Here is a 23,606-nt window from a genome sequence, read left to right on the forward strand (position 1 = left end):
AAGAAGTCTTGTTTGATAGGAGAAATGAATTAGGGAGCCTATAAAGCCCCTTCCAACTTTAAGGGAACTTTCCTTCTTTTATAACATTAACCTAATAGAACATATTTATTTCTTTTTTAAAAAAATTAAAGTATAGTTGAGGAGTTCCTGTCGTGGCTCAGTGGTTAACGAATCCGACTAGGAACCATGAGGTTGCAGGTTCGATCCCTGCCCTTGCTCAGTGGGTTAAGGATCTGGCATTGCCTTGAGCTGTGGTGTAAGGTTGCAGACACAGCTCGGATCCTGCGTTGTGGTAGATGTGGTGTAGGCCGGTGGCTACAGCTCTGATTCGACCCCTAGCCTGGGAACCTCCATGTGCCATGGGTGCAGCCCTAGAAAACACACACACACACACACACACACACACACACACACACACACACAAAAGGAGTTCCTGTTGTGGCGCAATGGAAAAGAATCCGACTAGGAACCACGAAGTTGCAGGTTCAGTTCCTGGCCTCACTCAGTGGGGTAAGGATCCGGCGATGCCGTGGGCTGTGGTGTAGGTCACAGATGTGGCTCGGATCTGGTGTTGTTGTGTTTGTGGTGTAGGCCAGCAGCTGTAGCTCCAATTAGACCCCTAGCCTGGGAACCTCCATATGCCGAGGGTATGGCTGTGAAAAGACAAAAGACAAAAAAAAAAAAAAAAAAAATTATAGTTGATTTATGATACCATGCTAGTTTTAGGTGTACAGCCTAGTAATGAAGCATTTTTGCAGGTTATATTCCTATTTCTTTCTTAATTGACTGTGCTGGAATACCAGTGTATACTGCCATTTTCATCATCACTTGTAATTACAGTTCCCTAAGTTTGAATGCAAATTTGATTTTTAAACATACCTTTGCAGTTAGGTCCACAGTTCTTTTTAAGGAAAGTCCTGTTCTCTCATGCCTTCTCAGCCGTCATTTATTTCTAATTTTAATATTTGTAGTAAGTTCCTTCTCCACGTGATGGTTTTCGCAAGCAACACTAATTTCTGCAGAAGTGTGTTACGTAAATCACAGTCAGGCTGCTGATCCTTAAATCATTTGTTCTCACTCCTGTGATGTAATGCCGTGGTTGAACAAGACCAGGCAGGACTTACGCCTTTTGGGAATGTTCAGATTCCATTTTGATGTGAGTGAAAGTTCAAGTAACTTTTCTATTCAACTTACTTCACTTAGTTATTACAAGCTTCAAGCTGTTATCGTCCACGTTTTAGCAGCTAAAATGATTACAGATTCATGGCATTTGGGAGGACCTGAAGATTTAAACTTCTATATAGGAGTGATAGCCTCACTATATTTGGGGTGGGGTGGGGGATGCTGGAATGCTTCTAACTGAATAAGGGACATTATTTTCATAAGGATTGTTTTAGTGCCTGTGGTTACCTGGTGATGTAAAAGGTTTGATCTTAGAAGAAAAAAAAAATAGAAGAAAAAAATTCATTTAATTGCAGGTCTAGTAGAATGTTTTGTTAAAATAGCCCATTTTCATTGTGTGTTATTAAAACAGCTTATACTTTTCATTAAAATCTGGGAAATCTTCTGAATTATGCCTAGAACATTGTGCCTGGCCTATAGTAGGTGCTCAGCAAATATCTATTGAATATCATTCATCACTTGTGGGGCGATAGTGGACAAGCATTTCAGGTGGGAAATTGCCGTGAGCAGAGGCACAGAACTAGGGGAAATGGGAGTTCAGAGCAAAGCAGAGTTTTGTGAAGCAGCACCCATATTAAGCAACTAGTGTGAATACTTTTTGATTCAATCATTGCAGGGACTTCTTAATTTCTGGATGGTATTTAAAATAACGACAACGACTCTGTCTAATGCCTGTGTCCTCAGTTACCAGCTGAGCTCAAATAGGAAACGTCATTACCTGTGACTCCTCTGGAGCTCCTCCACTCCATCTTCCTCCTCCTGCCTCCCGGTTCCCTCCCTCTGCCCTTCAGTTATCATGCTCTCTTGTTCCACCTTCCCCCCCACCCTTTCCTGGTGTTTCCATATTCTGTCTCTTTTTTCCCTTCCTTTTCTCTCCCTCCGATGACCCTCTTCCTTTCCTGGTTTCCCAGTTCCTATTATCTCTGTCTTTGGTCTTTAACTAGAGTGTTGCAATGAAATGTATTTTTATCTACTAATCAAATGATGAAGTAGGGATTCTTTTTCTTTATTGAGTATAGTTGACGTAAAATTGTAAGATATTTAAAATACACATTGCAGTGGTTTGAAATATCTATACATTGTGAACAGCTTCTGTCCCTTTGGGAATTAGCATCCAACACCTCACAAATAGACCTTTTTCCTTTTTGGTGTTAAGTTTTGCTCTCTTAGCAAATTTTGGTTAGATAATATAGCGTTATCAACCATAGTTATCATGCCTTACATTAGAAATGTTTTTACTCTGAATGTAATGTGACCAAAATGCTTATGCTGCTCTTTCTGAGACAAAATAAAATTGATGGATTTTGATTGATTTTTAAAAGATTATTGAATCAATAATCCTCAAATATGAAGAAAAAGGCTCATTAGACCTTAGTTCATAAGTCCTAGTAAAGCACAGTAGCTTGTTGAAATAGCTCCTAATTGTCTTTAACAACCTTAGATTCTCTTTTTTCCAAATGGTACGTATATCAAATATGTCATAAGATCCTTTAGGATCATCTAATTTTTTATTACATCTTTATTTGCACAATTACACGAGAGCTGGGATATTTGTTTTGTTCATATTTTATTTTATTTTATTTTATTTTTTGCTTTTTAGGGCCACACCCACAGCATAGGGAGGGAGGTTCCCAGGCTAGGGGTCGAATCAGAGCTGTAGCCACTGGCCTACGCCACAACCATAGCAATGCCAGATCCAAGCTACATCTTTGCCCTACACCACAGCTCACGGCAATGCCGGATCCTTAACCCACTGAGTGAGGCCAAGGATCAAACCCGTCTCCTCATGGATGCTAGTCAGGTTCGTTACCACTGAGCCACAACAGGAACTCCTGGGTAACTTCATTTTTGATTGGTTATACATGTAATCATATGATTTCACATTTAGAGAGTGCTTTCTTCCCACTCAGTCTCTACTTGTCTATGCCACAGTTTAAATCCTCATCTAAATTGTCATTTACCTATCCTTCCAAAGGACTCTTCCTTAATTATCTCAAGCACCAAAAAAAACTAGCTTAGCCTTTGATATTAATAATATTTACTGAGCACAAGTTCTGTAGCAGGCTCTATTTTAAGTGCCTTTCATACATTATCTCATTTTATTCTTCCAACAAACCATAAAAGGTATACACTATTATCTCTATCTTGCAGACAGAAGAAACTCAAACTCAGAGCGGTAAAAATAGCTTGCCAGGTGATAAAACTGGGATTTGAACTTGAGCAGCCTGAACCCAGCCACCTTGTCCTGCCACTTTAACAAGAGCCTAATTTTCCAGTATTTAACTTGCCAGAGAGTGAGCTACCTACACGCCATGCTCCTAGCACCAGTCCATCTACACAGGTGTAACTGTGGAGTAGGTCTAAGCTTTTAGTTGTTCTTGTTCACTGCAAGTTGGTTGATGTGTCTTGTAAGCAATGAGCAACTTGACAGTACTTATTCTCATTACTTGATAACAAGGTAAATTAATTAGATCAACCAAATCTTTCATATATATTCAGTAATACCACCATCACTTAAAACCAACCATTGTTAGGAGATTCTTTATTTCCATTTTTCTTTTTCTCTTAAATGCCTCTTAATTCAAATAAAGTCATTTTATTTTGTCATCTCAAGATATAGACATTAATTTAATAGCAAGTTTTATATGAATATTGTAAAAATCTAGGGAAGAATGTCATTGGTTCATCTGGAGTCTGGCTTGGAATAGAATCAATCAGCAGTTTGGGGAAGAGGAAAGCAGTGGCAGACCCATGTATTTTGTTCAACGGGATAAAAATTAGTCATTTGGAAGTGTTGTTACACTTTTACCTTCCCCCAATACAGCAAAGAGAATTTTCATTTGCCAGCACAATACCCCCTTCCTCCATCCTTAGAAAAGTTGGTTTTAAAAGGTCATTTCCTAGACTTTTGTAATGAAGCATCAGAGAATGAGTAGAAAATAACTGGACAGAAAAAGCTGGAAGAGATTTAAGTTGTACATGATAAAATGCTGGGAAAGAGAGGAAGGAGAGGTGAGGACATTACCAGGCAGGGAATAGGGAAAGTATTTAGTTGGCAGGGCTTTGACGAAGAAGACACTTTGGTGTGGGGTGTGAAAAAATCAAAAGGAAGGGGGCAAAATGATATGGGAAGGGTTGCCCATGGCATGCATTTTACCTCCTTGAACACATTTTCTAAAACTGGAGTAGAGCGTGGAACCTTTTTTTCTCTAATGGGGAGCAAGGAGTGGTCCAATCATCTGTTACATTGATTGTGCTTCTTTAATTCTTCAGAAGAAGATGAGTAGTCAGGTTAGGTGATGTTGAGTTTGAGGTTCCTGAAGAAACTCAGAGAGGGGTGTTCCCCCCAAAAAATGGGAGATACAGACTTAGAAGTTTTGAGAGAAGATGTGTGGTTAGAGATGAAGTCTTGGGAGCTATTAGCAAGTAGATGTGTTTACTGGTAACAGTGAGGCCAAGAAGGAACTTGCAGAACTCATAAAACAGAAGAACTCAGCAAGAAGAGGTACCAAGAAAACAGATTAAAATAGTAGTCTGATGGTAAGGCTAAGAATTCAGAGAAACTGGTCACTGGGCAGTTAAGGGAGGAGACAGTTTCAAGAGTAGATGATAGAATATCAGATGAAAACAGAGGCAGAAACAGCAGGTCTGGAGCCAGCTCAGACCAGCTTTTGAAAGTCAGTTGTTAAATTTTCAGGATTTTTGAGAGCCAGTTGTTATCCTTAGCCATTTTTAAAAATTACATGGTGTATGCCAGTGATGAAACAAGTTGTGTTAGAAACATAGGTAATAACCACACCAGCCGCATGGCCTCTTGATGATTTTCCGTTGCCGAGGTGTCAATGTGGATTGCATCTGTATGGTTGTGATACTGTGTAACATGGAGTGCTCTTACACCAGCATTTCCCGACTCTGCTGTCATGGATGTCACGTTGGTAGCCTGAAATCAGTCACAGTGGGAGTATTTACACCACAGAAATTGGCAAACACTACAAATCAGAGCATTTTTCCTGCAAGAAGAACTAGTTGCTAAACACATACCAGCATATTATTGGACAAATAGAATGAAAAATAAGGAAAAAGTCTTAGGGATTTAGCAAGAAGACTACTTGTCACTTTTCCTAGAGTTTCACTAGGAAGTTGGGTGAGTTGTAGAGTGAAAAAATGTAAAGCGAGAAAACATATTTCAAATAAGGTTGCAAACTAGTGAGTTAAACAGCTAAGCAGATTGTATTGTTGGTACTGTTTTTTCCTTAATTGTAAGGCTTACAGAGCATATGCAATGCTAATATACTTTGTAATCTCCAAATGTGAACCACATATGCAAATTCATTTTGTGATGGAAACTTTTCCATTGGAAAATCTAAAAGAATCCAGTTATCTATAGTACACTTTTTGAGAGATGTTGCTATAATATTTATCACTTATATCTATAATCTAATATAAGGCACAAATGAAACTTTAAACAGAAAAGAAAATCATGGACTTGGAGAAGAGACTTGTGGTTGCCAAGGGGGAGGGGGAGAGAGTAGGGTGGTTTGGGAGCTTGAGGTTAATAGATGCAAATTATTGCCTTTGGAATGGATTAGCAATGAGATCCTGCTGTGTAGCACTGGGAACTATGTTTAGTCACTTATGATGGAGCATGATAATGTGAGAAAAAAGAATGTGTACATATATGTGTAACTGGGTCACCATGCTGTACAGTAGAAAAAAAAAATTGTATGGGGGAAATAATTAAAAAAATAATAAAGTAACCATGTAACTGAAAAAAAATTTTTCTCAGTGCAGATGATATTGATTGTGGAGTTCTCTTGTGGCACTGTGGGTTAAGGACTCAGCATTGTCACTGCAGTGACTCAGGTCCCTGCTGTGGAATGGGTTCAGTCCCTGGCCCAGGAACTTCCACATGCCATGGGCACAGCCAAAAAAAAAAGAAAAAAGAAAAAGATATTGATTGTAAGTTTAAGAAAAATATTCTTTTTATTAAAGTTTCTTAGTTTTTTAAGGAAATATTTTCAAGAATGGATGTTGAATTTTATTGAGTATTTTTAGGGGCATTTTTTGAGATAGCCATATGGTTTCTTTTCAAATTTGACCCAATGTTGGGAGGAAGTGGGATGGATTGGGAGCTTGGGGTTAATAGATGCAAGCTATTGCTTTTGGAATGGATTAGCAATGAGATCCTGCTGTGTAGCACTGAGAACTATGTCTAGTCACTTATGATGGAGCATGATAATGGGAGAAAAAAGAATGTATACATGGGTCACCATGCTGTACAGTAGAAAAATATTGTATGGGGGAAATAACACTAAAAATTTTTTTTAAATAAAATAAAATCAGTCAGTGAATTTAAAAAACAAACAAATTTGACCCAGTGTTAGAACATATTATTTTAATAGTTATTCCAGCATTAAATGTTCTTTGCCTTTCTGAGGTAAATCCAGCTTGATTTTTGTGATTTATTCTTTTAGTATACTGTTGCATTTGTTCATTATCATTTTATTTATATGTTTTAGTTAATGTTAATAGTGAAATTTGTATTTTTGTCTTTGTTCTTGTTAGGTTTTGAAGAATTAATTTAGACACTGTAGTTTTTTTCCTACTCTGAAACAGTTTTTGTCACAAGAAAATTATCTCTTCCTTAAACATTTCAAAAAATTTATCTATAAAATTATCTAGTCCCAGAGCTTATTACGGAAGTAATTCTTTGATAAATTTTCAATTGTTCCATTTGTAATTATTTTCATATTTCTTAAGTCAGCTTTTACCATTTATACCATTGCATACACAATAGAGTCAATTGCTCTTTGGCCTGCATTATTATATATTTAGATTCTGGTAAAAAGCCTATCTCAGATATAAAAATCTTGGCTAGGAGATATGAATAGCCCCTCTCTAATGTGGGTTCTGTTGAAATGTAAGGAGCTTGTCTGCATGCATCATAGCCTATTTCTCTGGCTTATATTGATGAGTAGAAGGATTTATAAACTAATGAATATAAACCAATCTGTATTTACCTGACCAGATGGAGTACATGCAAGAAGTAATCCTTGATGTATATTGCCCCCAGAATGATCTTATTTCTGCCCTACTTATTATATTTTAAGTCTGAAACTATACCTTCTATGGTATAATGCAGTTCTTCTTGGATACAGAAAGCAGATTCCTGATTTTACCAGGAGGAGACAGTTTTGGGAAAGAGTATAGGATTCTTTTTGCCTCTGAAAGTCATAGGGAACTGGCCCAGTTTTCTGTTGATCCAACTCTTAGGGCTACAAGCTAGGAATCAATACCATTGCCAAAAATATTTACTTTCTTCCCATCTATTTCTTAATGAATTCATACTCATTTCAAAGAGAAATTGGAATGGGTGTCAAGAAAAGCTAGTATTACTTAATCTTAACCTGGAGTCAAACTCTTTAATTTTTCAGATAGAGATTTTGTTCACATTTTTCTTTATTAATACTCTTTTGTTTTCACATATTTAAGCTCTCGTTAGTTGGCTTAAAGGTGAAAAAAGTCAAAGTGGTAATCCACTATAGGCAAAGTTGTTTCTCCTGGATTATGCATGTTATACATAATGAATAGTCTAGCAAATAAGAGAGCGTTTCACATAGTCAATTGCTGTGATATAGATCAGCAGCCAGAAAGCAAATCACTTATAGGCCCAATACCCTGATGAGTCAGCTCTTTCTATAGAAGAATATGTCCCATTCTGACAACAAAATTGTTACCTGATTGTTGATATTGAGTCTACATTAGGAAGTTTTCAACTTCCAAACAGAAGTCCTAAACAATACTAGGGAAACAAATAAAACACATTGGCTATAGTTCATAGTCTTTCAAAGTAGAAATAGCAAAATGGGAAAACATTTTATATTCATGATCCGCTATTTTATGGCATGCATTGGGTAATAGAATAGTTTTTGCAGATTCCACATGGCAAGGCACAGAGTTGAAAAAGAAAAAAAAATTAAAGTTTGATTAGGTTAGACTGTGCAGGATGTTGGGTCTGGATGTTGTGATTTTTAAAGGCCCTGATGATAAGACTTTGGCACGGGGTGCTGTTTTGTCTTTATGGAATGTACAGCTATTCTAGGATCTCTGAGCCCTTGGTAAGAGCCAAGGATACGAATCCTTAGACCTTTGGCACATTTACTTAGATCATTTGCTCTCTACATCTTCCTTTTAAAAATCTACTCCATATTTGGAGTTCCCATTGTGGCTCAGTGGAAACGAAACTGACTAGCATCCATGAGGATACAGGTTTGACCTCTGGCCTCACTCACTGGGTTAGAGATCTGGCATTGCCATGAGCTGTGGTGTAGGTCACAGACATGGCTCAGATCCTGCGTTGCTGTGGCTGTGGTGTAGGCCAGCAGCTGCAGCTCCAATTAGACCCCTAGCCTGGGACCCTCCATATGCCATGGGTGCAATCCTAAAAAGATTACCAAAAAAAAAAAAAAAACTGCTCTAAATGGAATGTGCTGTATCTGCTGTCCCTAAATATTGTTGACACTTTTACCTTAGACTTTACAGCCATGTACAGTCTGGAATGTGCTCATATTTTCATAAATGTCATCTTTGTTCAATATAGCTTTGTCAAACATCTGCCTTTTGCAGTTATTAATCCTTTTAAGATCTAGTTTTTCTTATGTCTGCCCAACAACATAGATACGATTATTAATTCGACATAAAAGATAGATGAGACAAAGGACCTTGACTCAAGGTCTGTGATAGAACAGGAAATTAGGCAAAATGGATCTAATCCATGTCTCTTTAGGAAGATTCCTCAGCCCTGCATGATATACTAGTCAGTCTGTTAGTTACTCCTAAAGAAACACAAAACATTCTTAGCTCAGAGAAAGCAAACATTGAGAATAAAATCCAGCAGAGAAAATACATTTCTTTTTGCATGTACATTTTGGTAGCCTAGGTGGTCTAAGAATTTTGGGTATGTGTGTATATTGAAAAATCTTCTTTCTTTTCAATTTGTTCAGATTTGGAAGAAGCCAACTCTAAGCCACTAACATACAGGAAGGTTGTTTCCTTAAACAAGAGTCATCTTTTAGCGGTAGGTAAACTCGGAATTTATTGCACCAACTTTGTATTTAAAAGGCTCTTTTTTAAAGAACATGCAAATTCTACATAGTATTTTCTTGTAAAATTTCTTAGAGAGCTTTTATTTTGACTATGAGAATACTTTCTACTGTATAATTTACCAATGGAAGAAACATAGTAAAGTATTTGTCTAAGACAAAACAAAGATAGGAAAGTGACCTAGAACTTGACAAATAACTCATATCCTTAGAAATAGTTCTCAAGTACATTATTTTAGGTTCCTCTGTTACTTATAATTAAACCAAGAGAAAAATTTGAGTATCTTGCTGGACTCCCTGTAGGCCATGTAACCATGATGCCAGGTCACAGAAGAGAAAGTCACTTAATTTATCCCATGTTCATGTCAATATATTTTATTTGGGGAGTTCAGTACCGTTTTTATTTATTTTGTTCAAATTATCTTAGCTTCTAATAGCCAAAGCTGGAATAATTTAAACAATAAAATTTTAAGAACGATAGCATTGGCTTATAAACCCCCCCCCAAAATGTATAGACACAGTTCCATGCTGATATAAATAAATGACTGAATAAATAAATAAATGGAAGTAGGAGAACTTTTCCTTGCAGAAGAATTTTAGTAAATGTGAAATGACCAAGGGGAATGGAAAATTGCCATCAGAGAACACCAGCATCAGTCATTAATGCAGACAAGACCCACTGGTGAACACTAAAATAGTATGAGAATGTGTCAAGAGGCACAGAATATGTGGACATAACTGCAAAGTATGTCCCTCCAGACATTTATTAATTACAAAAAGAAAAGTCATAACTTTACAGGGAGAATCCTGGCAGACACCTCTTTTACCAAGTGATCAAGGTTAATAGGTTAATATCCACAGTAATAAGACCTACTGCGCTTATATAACCCCAGAAAGGGTACCTCAGGTCTTCATTATTCTTCCCCAAAATTCATAACGGCAATTGAATCATGAGAAAATGTTAGGCAAATCTAAATGGACATCCTACAAAATACCTAACCAGCGTTCTTCAGTAGGGTCAAGGGCATGAAAGACAAGGAAAGACTTATGTACACTTTTGTATATGTCAACTATACCCCAAAAATCCACTTAAAAAAAAAAAAAAAGACCAAGGAACTGGAGGAAGTAAGGAGAAATGTCAACTATGTGGGAGTTCCCGTCGTGGCTCAGTGGTTAACAAATCCGACTAGGAACCATGAGGTTGCAGGTTTGATCCATGGCCTTGTTCAGTGGGTTAGAGATCTGGCATTGCTGTGAGCTGTGGTGTAGGTCGCAGATGCAGCTCGCATCCTGTGTTGCTGCGGCTCTGAAGTAGGCCGGTGGCTAGCCTGGGAACTTCCATATGCTGTGAGTGTGGCCCTAGAAAAGACAAATAATAAAATAAAATAAATAAAATTTTTTAAAAATAAAAAGAGAAATGTCAACTAAATGCAGTGTGGGATCTTGGATTGGACCCTGGAACCGAGAAAGAACATTCGTAGAAAAACTAATGAACTCCAGATAAAGCCGATTCTTGTATTATGCCAGTGTTCATTTATTAGTTTTCATCATTTTGCTGTGATTGTAAATGTTGACAGTAGGAAGCTTGGTGAGAGGGACATGAAGATGGCCCCTGTCTTTTCAGCTTTTCTGTAAACCTCAAATTATTTCAAGATGAAAAGTTCTTTAAAAGTCACATTGGAGTCACTCAGTAATCCTTCACACTAGACTGTCACTGATTTTTAGAGTGAGTTTACATTTGCGTGCCAACCTTAGAACATCCTTTTCATCAGGGATAATCCTTGAGCTGTTTCTTGATCCCATCTATGCATAGTGCCATCCTTACCTCCACAAGTTTGCTCTCCACTCAGTCCTCCAGCCAGACTTAGAGCCCCTAGAAGATCTGGGAGTGGGGGAAAAAACCCACAAGGCTCTGCGTCCTCGGGAACCACCACTTTGCAAAAATTTTAGTTGGTGACCATCAGGGTGTGATTACAATGTTTAAACCAAATATTTAGATCTCATTAATGAGATATCCATTGGTCTACCAGTCTTCTTTACACAAGACAACATTTGAACAAGAACTTAAAATTAATAGCCCTACGTGTGAATGGCGAAGATGAGCGATCATACTGTTTTTTAGGTAAAATGCCTGGGACTTTTGTGAATACAAGTGGTACGAAGAAAACTTTGATTCTTAGAGGAAATCAATAGCTACATTAAGTTTACGTAGAAAATCAACTTCACTTCAAAACAAAACCTAAAGCCACTTAAAATTGAAAGACCAAAAGCTTTTGAAAGACCAAATAAGGGGCAGGTATGTACTTTGGCATCTGGAGACAAGTGGTCTGAATGTAAGTGCCTGGGCCTGAAAAACAAAATGCTGACTATTAGGAGTCCTTCTCTAAAGTTTTTTTGCACACCTCTCTTGTGTGCTCAGCCAGTTTAGTAAACCATACTAGTTCACACACTATAGGGGAAAGAAGAAAAAACAGAAGTGACACCTAGAGTAGCAAAATTCACAGACATCAAGTGGAGTGGGGGTGACCAGGAGCTGGGGGTGGGTGATGGGGCATTAGGATTTACTAGGGATAGGGTTTCAGTTTGGGAAGATGAGAAAGTTCTAGATGGCAGTGCTGGATGAACAATTTAGTGCCACAGAACTGTACATTTAAAATAGTTGTGTTCTCACCTGGTGCAGTGGGTTAAGGATTGGCTGCAGCAGCTCAAGTTGTTGCAGAGTTGCAGGTTTGATCCCCATCCTGGCACAGTGAGTTAAAGGATTTGGCACTGCCACAACTGTTGCATTGATTGCACCTGTGGCTCAGATTTGATCCCTAGCCCAGGAACTTCCATATGCCACAGGTATGGCTATAAAAAATAATAATATTTAATTAAGAAATAAATTAGGGAGTTCCCGTCGTGGCGCAGTGGTTAACAAATCCGACTAGGAACCATGAGGTTGCGGGTTTGGTCCCTGGCCTTGCTCAGTGGGTTAACGATCCGGCGTTGCCATGAGCTGTGGTGTAGGTTGCAGATGCAGCTCGGATCCCGCGTTGCTGTGGCTCTGGCGTAGGCCGGTGGCTACAGCTCCGATTCGACCCCTAGCCTGGGAACCTCCATATGCTGTGGGAGCGGCCCAAGAAATAGCAAAAAAAAAAAAAAGAAAAGAAAAGAAAAAAGAAATAAATTAGGAGTTCCTATCATGGCTCCGTGGTAACGAACCCAACCAATATCCATGAAGATGCAGGTTCAGTCCCTGGCCTTGCTCAGTGGGTTAAGGATCCAGCGTTGCCTGTGAGCTGTAGTGTAGGTCGCAGATGCAGCTCAGATCCGGTGTTACTGTGGCTGTGGTGTAAGCTGGCTGCTGCAGCTCTGATTCAGCCGTTAGCCTGGGAACCTCCGTATGCCACAGGTGTGACCCTAAAAAGATAAAAACTAATTAAAAAATAAAAATAGTTAAAATAGTAAATCTTTGTGTAATGTATATTTTAGCACAGTTTTTAAAAAGTGAAAAAGAATAGAACTCTTCACCAGTTCCTTTACACTTCCATTGAGGCCAGTTTTGAGGAGAACCTCTGCATGGGGTCTTTTCTCCTTCGGAGGAACTTTTTTTTTTTAAATTTGGAGGTGATTTCCTGGACATTTCCCAACTGGCAGTTTAAATGGCCCCTATATTATACATTGTCCAAGTTAGAAAGAAGCCTGGTACACAGGAAACAGTAGAGTTGGGTGGTTGGGAGAGTTGCTTGTGGGGTTAATTTATAACTAAGACAAGTGATTCTATAAAAAGAAGAAAAGCCCCATAAGAAATATGTTAACTGATGGTAAGGGGGAAAAAAGGGTTTAGATAAAAGATATCTGAACTTGTTTGGTCCCAGTGATTTTATGGCTGAGGAATTCAATTATAGGTCAACTGGGCGGAGCAGGCACAATTCTGTAAATTACTAATAGCACACGGCGATCTCTATCGTTTTCTGTATGTGCTCACATGCAGAATCCAGACCTGCCCTCTGTAAATAAACGCTCTGCTTAGCTGTGCTGCTATGTATGAATTCAGGGCTTCAGGATTGGAACAGAGATAGTGTTTTAAGACCTTAAAGGTGGATAGGTGGTACAGATAGAAATAAGATTAGGAACTAGGACAAATAAGTGGCTTTTACTTTGGAATTTTGGCCATTGGATTTGTTTCATTTTACATCAATTCTTTTAAGACATTTTTGTAACTAAAAAGCTATGAAAATATCTTTTAAAATAAAAAGACCACATGTATTCACGCATAAATTACTTTTCCTACTTCTGCATAGTTTCTTTCAGTTCTGGTTGACCTGTATATGTTTCAGAATTACTAACAGTTACAGTACCATGTAGCATTTTTACTTCTCTTACTGTTAGATTATATGTCTTTCTTCCTCTGGACCTGGATTTCAGATGTCATAATGGCAACACAGTTGTTCATCTTGTCATATGCATAACTTATTAAGCTAGTTTTTAGGTGGTTTCTAATTTTTCAATTTTTATACAATTACTGCTTGTATTTATATTTATATTTAATTTAATATTTTTTGCGCATACTTGACTTTTTGAAAATTCATTTTCTTGGAGTTCTCTGGTGGCTCAAAGAGTTAAGGATGCAGTGTTGTCACTGCAGTGGCTCAGGTTGCTGCGGTGGTACAGGTTTCATCCCTGGCCTGGGAACTTCCACCTGCTGAGGGAAGTTTCATTTTCTGAGAAAAATTCATTTTCTTCATATAAATTGCTTTAAGAGGAGTTTCTCTGTTAAAAGATTTGAGCAACTGCATTTCTATTGCATTATTAGTTTTCATGACATTTCAGATTTTCATGAAGCTATATTAGTAGCAAAATGAACAAAAACAAATTTCCAAAGCATATGTTTAAATGATTCCTCATCATTTAAATCTTTTATCATTTAGCTATGGCTGCGTGTGTGATAGTGGAACGAGGGTGGGGAGCGAGGAGTTTCACCAGTTGTTTAGGTATTAGAATAATATGGGGGTTTGGTGGTTTTTTTTCATTTTGGGGATTTTGTTAGGGGCAGTTATTTTTGTTTGGGGCTAGGGAAAAACCAACTTTGTTGCAATGAATTTGCAGATTATTTCCTGAGGCTGTGCCAAATTTAAATAAAATGTAAAGCCTGTGCTATGGGGCCCTATGGCCTGTAAGTCTGCATGTTGCTAGTTGTTATAAAGGAATGATTGCTTTTGAAAATGTAGGTTTAACAAGGTAGGGTGCAGAGAGAAGAATACAAATCAGTTTTTTTTAAGGCTTTATCAAATTTTTTAAATTTGTAATTTGAATATTTGAGAGAAATAGTAATTTTAGAATAAAGATGTAGTGATAACAGGAGTTCCCACTGTGGCTCAGCACTAATGAACCTGACTAGTATTCATGAGGACGTGGGTTCAATCCATGGCCTCGCTCAGCGGGTTAAGGATCCAGTGTTGTTATGAGCTGAGCTGTGGTGTAGATCCTGAGTTGCTGTGGTGTAAGCCAGCAGCTGCAGCTCAGATTCGACCCCTAGCCTGGGATCTTCCATGTGCTGCAGGTAGGGCCCTAAAAAGCAGGGGGGAGAAAAAGATATAATGATAAGAAAAACTTTTAAGATGCAAAATTATATACTTAAAAGATGTATTACAGTGAATAGAAAAAAGATTATGAGTGGCTGTCTTTCCTTTTTATTCTAAACTTCCATTTAGGTTAAGGTTAAGTGTTCCAGTTAATGATGTGAAAAAGAGATTATAGCTTTTAACCATGATACAGTGTATTGTTTTTTTTTTAATATGAGATAACAACGAAGGTCATTTTATAGAAAAAATTACCATCTTAACATCCTATTCAAACTATTTTAACTTCTACAAGTTGCTTTCTAGTTCTTCATATATCTACATACATATTTTTATATATCTGTGTGGTATTTCAGAAAGCAAATACACTGCTCTCTCTGACCCTCAGTGTCTATAAAATTTAGGGATTGTGATCAATTATTTCTAAATTCTCTTTTCATTTAAAAACAATGTTTTTAAACCTAGCAGTGTCTAAACCACATAATATATTCTGGAAAAAATGTGTAAGTTGATCACAATGAGTACTATCTTAAACATGTGAATCACTGCTATAAAATGTAGAGAGTTACTTCCTAAAAATTAAGCCTAAAAGAAAAACTGCGATAGTCACAATTTGTTGAACTGAAGAATGCATGGGCTGGGGGGTTTAATTATTTGAGATTTTTAAGTAATAATTTAAGTAAAGCAGTGTTCTCAAGTAGTAATTTTACTAAAACCTACTATACAAATGTCTGACGAGAAAGGATGAAAATATTACTTTCGGTGATTACCTGATTTTCACTTATAACCACACTTTCTCAGAAAAAAATTTTTGAATTTTTTTATAATTTCTTAATTTTAATGTTTTCCTGAACTAAGAGTGTGTAAAATTATTGATTTGGGCACCTAGTTAGACTAGTTAGGAAAAATGTATGTGTCCTCATCATCTTTCCTTCCACAATTTTGTTTTGCCTTTTAAAAAAATGCCAGTAATCAGCTGTGCAGGCCTGGCTATAGCATGCTACCTTTTTGGTTACTCCTAGTAACTCATATGTTACCAGTAATGTGCATTAATTCTGTCACAGTATGGTGTAGTCCAAGCTTAAACATGGAAGCTACTGTTACTCCATGAAATATACAGTGAAACAACTGGTCTCTCTGTTTTTCAGGTTGTTGGGTTTTTTTTTTTTTTTTTTTTTTTCCCCCTTTATGCTCATGAACTCCTTGTCCTTCAGTCCAGATTCTGTGATCTAAAATCATTCAGATTATTAAAAGTTTTATATTTTTAAACTTTTATACTCCCAGTAGACAGGACATAGGAAATTTAGTGACGTAAACATATTTAATAAACTTTAAAAGTCATAAGACTTGGTAGCTGAGACAAGAAACAATTAGGTATAAATTTCAGGGAAATACCATAATGGCATGATTTTTGTTTTCTTTTGTTAGCGAGCCACATGGCTTTCCTCTCAAACCTGAGGAATATGTTGTGTGGCCTCCTTTTATGATTTCAGTTTCATTTGAATCACAGAAATATATGTTTCCTTAAGTTTACTCACTATAATTTGTGATTGCTATTTTTCTTATCTGTGAAGGAAGTACAACAGTTCCCACTGGGGAAATACCATGTTAAGTCAATCCTAAAATAAGAAATCTAAGGGAAAGGTCACATCCTAATAACTTGAACAAATCTAAATTCCCATGGAGCTTTAAAATTATTTTGTAGGAGTAGAGTATTAACAATGTGTTGTTGAACTTCTTCCAGATAGTGTCATAAAATTGAGAGCACTTTTGTGTACAGAAGTAATCACTAAGATATCAATTGACAAGACCTGGTTTTTTTTTAGCAATTCATTTTGAATATCCAGAGAAATATCGCATGAATAATGAATTGTAAAATTCTTTTTGTTTCTTTCGCTGAAAATATAAGGAGTATTACTTAGGAAGTATTATAGTAATTACATCCAAACAAGAAAGTGATTTTTCCTATGACTACAGGATTGTTTAATACTTAACTTTTTACCACCCCTGACCTGCTGTTATACTTTGGAAGAACCCTAAATATGTAATTCTAGAGAAAGTTGCAGCTTCTACAACACGGAAAGTTGACACCTGAAGATCAGGACACCTGGATTGTAGTCCTCTTCTGTTAATTGGCAATCTCTTAAAAATTCTGGACTTCAATTACCTTGTCTGTTAAGAGGTTTATTATGAAGATCAAGTAAAATCAAGCATATACAGGGCTTAGAAAACCTTTACAACATTATATATCTTTAAGATATTACTGTAATCATTGCCTTTCATTTTTATCCTTTGCAAATGAAGAAATCAAAGTAGACAAAGGACAAGTAACTTTTTCCATCCCATTCAAGCTAAAAGGCACCAGTGCAGTCTATGTGTCCTGAATATGTATCCATCTATCTATCTATCTATCTATCTATCTATCTATCTATCTATCTATCATCTATTTATTGCTCTACAGAAATACAAGTCTTTATTCCTTAGTTACTCTCTTATTACAAATTAAAACAGAACTATGTGTCATTTTTGCCTTTTTAATCTACTTTTATTTACTTCCTTAATGGTGGTTACGTATTTTCAGTAACTTAAGGATTTTTCAGAACATACCTGGGTGCCCAACCTGCTGGGACCCAGTGTGTACCAAGAGCCATCTATTGAAATTAATTAGATGTTTCTGCATTTATTTATTTCAATTTCAGACCTCATGGTAATATATTGTCACACATTAAGAACGAGATATAAAATAATTTGCTTAAATGCTTATCCGTATGATAAGGGCATATGTTCAAAGAAACTCTGCAACTGTTCAGTATCTCTCTATCATTTAAAAAAAATTTTTATTGATATTTCCCCAATACAATTTTTTTTATATTGTACAGTATGGTGACCCAGTTACACATACATGTATACATTCTTTTTTCTCCCATTATCATGCTCCATCATAAGTGACTAGACATAGTTCCCAGTGCTACACAGCAGGATCTCATTGCTAATCCATTCCAAAAGCAATAGTTTGCATCTATTAACCCCAGGCTCCCAATCTATCCCACTCCCTCCCCAAGGCAACCACAAGTCTCTTCTCCAAGTCCATGATTTTCTTTTCTGTGGAAAGTTTCATTTGTGCCATATATTAGATTCCAGATATAAGTGATACCATATGGTATTTGTCTTTCTCTTTCTGACTTACTTCACTCAGTATGAGACTCTCTAGTTCCATCCATGTTGCTGCAAATGGCATTATGTCATTCTTTTTTATGGCTGAGTGGTATTCCATTGTGTATATATACCACATCTTCCTAATCCAATCATCTGTCGATGGACATTTGGGTTGTTTCCATGTCTTGGCTATTGTGAATAGTGCTGTAATAAAAATTGAGGTGCATGTGTTTTTTTTCAAGGAAAGTTTTGTCTGGATATATGCCCAAGAGTGGGATTGCTGGGTCATATGGTAGTTCTATGTATAGGTTTCTAAGGTACCTCCATACTGTTCTCCATGGTGGTTGTACCAGCTTACATTCCCACCATAGTGCAGGAGGGTTCCCTTTTCTCCACACCCCCTCCAGAATTTCTTGTGAACTTATTAATGATGGCCATTCTGACTGGTGTGATGTGGTATCTCATGGTAGTTTTGATTTGCATTTCTCTAATAATCAGTGAGGTTGAGCATTGTTTCATGTGCTTGTTGTCCATCTGTATATCTTCCTTAGAGAAATATCTATTCAGGTCTTCTGCTCATTTTTCCATTGGATTGTTGGCTTTTTTGCTGTTGAGTTGTGTAAGTTGCTTGTATATTTTAGAGATTAAGCTCTTGTCTGTTGTGTCATTTGAAACTATTTTCTCCCATTCTGTAAGTTGCCCTTTTGTTTTCTTTTTGGTTTCCTTTGCTGTACAAAAGCTTGTCAGTTTGATTAGGTCCCATTGGTTTATTTTTGCTTTTATTTCTATTGCTTTGGGAGACTCTCTCTAATGTCTTTGTTCAGGAAGTGCATTAAGCTCCTTCGTTGTGTTAATTCCTTCTTAAAATTTTATATTATGCACGTACATGAAAAGGGTGAGATGTAATAAATCTGTTACCTTAGCACGGAGTCACCAGAAAAAGTGTTTCCTAGAAGCAGTCCCATTTTTAAAAATTCAGTACCTCTGTTTCTGACAAAGCGGACTAACTTCCTTTAAGTGCCTTTCCTTTCAAGAATGACTGAGGTGAGTTGAGGCATGCAGTGACTTGACTTTCACCCTAAGTGGCAAAAAAATGTTGCCAACTTATATTCTCAATATGTGAAGTAACTTCATCTCTTCCCCATCAGCGTTTGGAGTAACAATAATAGCAACAGCCAGTAAAAGTATAAGGAGATTAAATCCTTTGTACACTTCTGCTCCCTAATATCCGGTATGGTGGGGGGAAAAAAAAAAAAAAAAGCCTTTATGTACGAACCTGCTGATTGCTCTACTATAAATTCGTTTTCCCAGCTTTTTAATATTCACTGATGTTCACATTTTCCTTATTCCTCATCGGAGTCATTGCAAATTGTCTCTCCAACCCGATCCACTATTTCAGTTTCATCCAGATTTCTTTTTCAAACACGTTTGCATTTCACCCCTCTTCCTAGGAACGAGCATTACAGACTTTGTGGTCGACCCAAACCTGCCCCCTTGTCTCATGGCCTCCATTTGTGACCACAGCTATGAGGGTTTGGCCACCCAGATGGCTCATTGTTCCTCTCACAGCATTGGGTTCATGCCTGGAATGTCCCAATTATTATATCCTATTATTGTTGACCTTGTGGTTAGTTTTTTGTGGAGTGAGCTTCTTGAGAACAGAGACTGTCTTCTGGGCATCCCTACTACTTAAAACAGTTCCTAGCAAGGATTATGCAAATGTTGAAATTATAACATAATTAAAGTTAAATGATTCAGATGTACTTTTATTTCCACTAATTAAACATAGTATTATTAGCACTCTTGCCTAAATATGATTTTTAAATTCACCTGAGGTGCAAATCATGTTATAACATTGAATTACTTTGGGAAAATAATTTCTGTGATATAATATGTATTTTATAGATTTAACTTTTGCCTGGGCTTCTTTGTCTTCTTTTATTTTTCTTTTATTTTTGTAAGTGTGGAAAAGCTGTCCATAAAAGCAGATAGGTACTTTGTCAGCTACTTCTTACCTGGTTAATTCGGAGATGAGGACTATTCAGTTCACAGACTTGTTACAGCCTTTCGATCTTCTGTAGCCTTTGAAGCAGGGTTTTGAAGTCAGATAACGGCTAGAATAGTTATTTGTATGGAGGTTTGTTGTTGTTGTTCCTATTTGTGTGGTTTATTTATGAAACAAGTGTTTACAAGCTACTTTTACATATCCAGCCCTGTTCTAGACAGAAGTGGAATTTTGACATTCCTTGCTTTCAGCCTTGTTTCAAAGGTAATACCAACACTGACCACATAAAAGAACTAAGTCGCAGAGCTGGGTGATGTGTGGCTGAGGAAAAACATGTAGTAAAAGTTCATAGAAGAAAAGATATCTGCAGAGCTTTAAGAGTGTGTGGTTGCTTCCAAGATGCTTATACCTGAGCTGAACCCTGGAAGCATGGATACAGGGACATGAGAGTGAAGAAGCTGGAAATAAGATAAAACATGAGGAGCATCATGGGGAAGGAATTTCGAGATATTGGGGGTACATGGCACTCTGGAAATGTGGGAGCCTAAGAAAGGAAAAGGGCTAAGTTTGGCAGGATGCAAAGGCTAGAGTGAAGGTTTGGGGCTTTGTCTAGGAGGCGTTGGGGAACTTGAAGATTTGGGGACAGGAGAGAGGTGTGACAAAACCTCCATTTGGAAGAGACGAGTGAGAGAGTTATTTTGATAATGTAAGATTTGACTGAACAAAAATTAAAGAGGCTGAAAGAGAAAAAAAGAATCAGAAGTGAATTTTTGCCTAATGCATAGAGAAATGGAAGAAAGAGGGAGGAGGGACTCTGGAGGAAGAAAGATGAGCTTGATGTTAGATTTGTTGAATCCGAAGTGAAGGTGGAATAACTTGGTAGAAATGCCCTAGAGAGATGTGGAGATTCGGCACCAAACCTCATTTCAAAAGCCAAAACTGTCTTGCATGTCATGAGCAGGAAGTGAAGAAGGCTTTGAAAGCCAAGGTCTCAAAAACAAGCAGCATCAGGTAAAGTTTAAAAGGGGAGGATGCGAGGATGGCAAGAGTAGGGAGGGTCACCACTGGCAAACAGGGAGAGTTTTAAGAAGAGGAAAAGAAAACAGCACTTAGTATGCCTTATATAACTAGCATTGTGATATTAACTTCACATATGTAATTGTATTTCATCCTTACACAACCCTGTATTGTAGAAATTATTATTATCCCCATTTTACAGGTGAATAAAGTGAAGTTTAGCAGGTGAAATAACCTGCCAAAGGGTGGAATCTAATTTAAAGCAAGATCCTTCTGACTCCCAAGCTCACATTTTTTTTTTTTTAACTGAAATATTGTAACCTGACAATGAGCTGTCAAGAATACAAAAAAGAAATAAGGCCATTAACAGCTGCAAGGGGGTGATCTTTGTTTAAGATTATAGGTTAGGTATACTGGGAGGAATGGGAATCCTGGGGGCTTTGAAGATGATGGGGTATACAAATGGAGAGGGATTTTTGGACAGTTGAGAATCGGGGCAGCAAATATGACAGCTCTAGAAAAGCTGAATCCAGGAAAGTAGAGAAGAATGCAAATCAGTGGAGAAGGAGGAGATAGTATAGGGGTGAGGTCTCAGAAAAGACATGAAAAAGAGCCAGACTATATGAGAAAAGACTGCTCCCACTAAGTCTGGAGATTATTGTCCCAGTGGAGATCAGAGGAAGGGTAGATGAGAAAGGTATCAGATAAACATAGTTTTTTTTTTTTAAAAGCACTAGTTGTAATTATCTCCATAGTTATAGCTTACTTGGAAGAAAGTTCATAAAAAAAGGGAGTTTCCGTCATGGCTCAGTGGTTAGCGAACCCGACTAGGATCCATGAGGATGTGGATTCCATCCCTGGCCTCGCTCAGTGGGTTAAGGATCCGGCATTGCCATGAGCTGTGGTGTAGGTCGCAGACGCGGCTCAGATCCTGTGTTGCTATGGCTCTGGCATAGGCTGGCAGCTACAGCTCCGATTAGACCCCTAGCCTGGGAACCTCCATATGCAGAGGGTGCGACCCTAAAAGACAAAAAAAAAAACAACCAAACCAAACCAAACAAAAAAACCCCAAAATTAAAAAAAAAAAAAAAAAAAAAAAAAAGACATGGCGGCTAAGAGACCTTAATCAGTCACTTTCCCTCTCCCAGCCTCTGCTTTCCCATATGTTCGACAAATTAGCGTCAGGTAGGCAAGTGGCTCCCAAACACCTTTCCATTCCTTAATTTCCTAAGCATTGTGGACTGGGACAACTGTGATCTGTTTACAGATGGGGCAATCCTATAACTTTATATGTCAAAGGAACTTGTAGGAATAACAAAAATTAAAGATACCGAGGTAATTTTTAGAATTTTAAGTCCTCAAGTCAAAATTTCTGCCTATATCCCTTTACCTCTTATTTAAAATGATTAAGTGGGTCACTTTGCTACAGTAGAAAATTGACAGAACACTGTAAACAACTATAATGGAAAAAAATAAAAATCATTAAAGATAAATAAAAAATAAAAATGATTAAAATGTCAACGTATTACTAACTGTAAACTCTTTTTTTTTTTTTTGTCTTTTTAGGGCTGCCCCCATGGCACATGGAGGTTCCCAGGCTAGGGGTCCAATCAGAAGTACAGCTGCCGGCCTACACCACAACCAAGTCTGCAAGCTACACCACAGCTCACAGGAACGCCAGATCCTTAACCCTCTGAGCAAGGCAAGGGATTGAACCTGCATACTCATGGATACTAGTCAGGTTGATTAACTGCTTAGCCACGATGGGAACTCCCTAACTGTAAACCCTTGAGGCAAGGACTCTGTCCTACACTCTGATTATAATGGCTCAATAAATATATATTGAATGAATGAATGCTGAATTACAAAATGTCACCACTACAGAGGCTTCTGGTTATTTTTCTCCTCTTTGATCTCTCTTCTCAGTCTCCCCTGTGACATTTCAGGAGCGTATTAATTATGTTAGAGATAGTCACTTTTCACTGTACTACCTCATTAAATTGTTTTTTCATTTGGTTGCTGTGTTGGTTTTTTGTGAAAAGGGAACTATATACTTGAGGAATTGACTGACAGTTAATGGAAATCTTAGGATTTTTCAAAATTATCTTTTGTAGGAACTTACAAATTAGTATTCTAGTTTTCCTTCACTGGTCAGTTTAAATTTTACCAAGAATGTTGCCTTTATAAAAAGGAATTGTGTTTTATTTTAAGGAGGAAAAGTGATTTTGAGGAAATCAGAAATCTATTTCTGAACAAATGTAGTGATGCTGGTGTAAGAAAAAAAGCCACAAGATGTCATCCCAAATTAGTAATGCTTCCCATCTTAAACACATGATTTCAGTTGTCCCCAGCTAGCTAAAGGTTACAAAATGTCACCATAATATCCTTTACTTCCTTCTGTGTTTTGCTTCCCCCTACACACACCCAAATATGGTAGATGGAGTTGTAAAAACCCTGAAGTATGACAATATAGTTTATTACACCTTTAGTTAGAAGTATCGTGCCAAAATGAGCTGAGAACTAGAGGAAATGGATTTGAATTTATAGCAGTCGGGTGAGACAGAATATACCTTTTCCAGA

At 37.4% G+C, this 23,606-nt stretch overlaps 1 protein-coding gene across 4 annotated transcripts in view; it reads left to right on the forward strand.

Annotated features, from left to right (window-relative positions):
* Nucleotides 1–23,606, forward strand: part of PPARG (peroxisome proliferator activated receptor gamma) — a 132,386-nt gene that overhangs the window by 15,894 nt on the left and 92,886 nt on the right. For 2 of the 4 annotated variants that reach the window (XM_005669783.3, XM_005669784.3), the window contains exon 2: nucleotides 9,186–9,259. The exons of the other annotated variants lie outside the window; for them this stretch is intronic. The gene's annotated coding sequence lies outside the window, so the exon portion shown is untranslated. The remainder of the gene's footprint in view (nucleotides 1–9,185; nucleotides 9,260–23,606) is intronic. 4 annotated transcript variants of the gene reach the window in all.

Source organism: Sus scrofa, chromosome 13 (assembly GCF_000003025.6).
Source record: "Sus scrofa isolate TJ Tabasco breed Duroc chromosome 13, Sscrofa11.1, whole genome shotgun sequence".
Lineage (NCBI taxonomy): Eukaryota > Metazoa > Chordata > Mammalia > Artiodactyla > Suidae > Sus > Sus scrofa.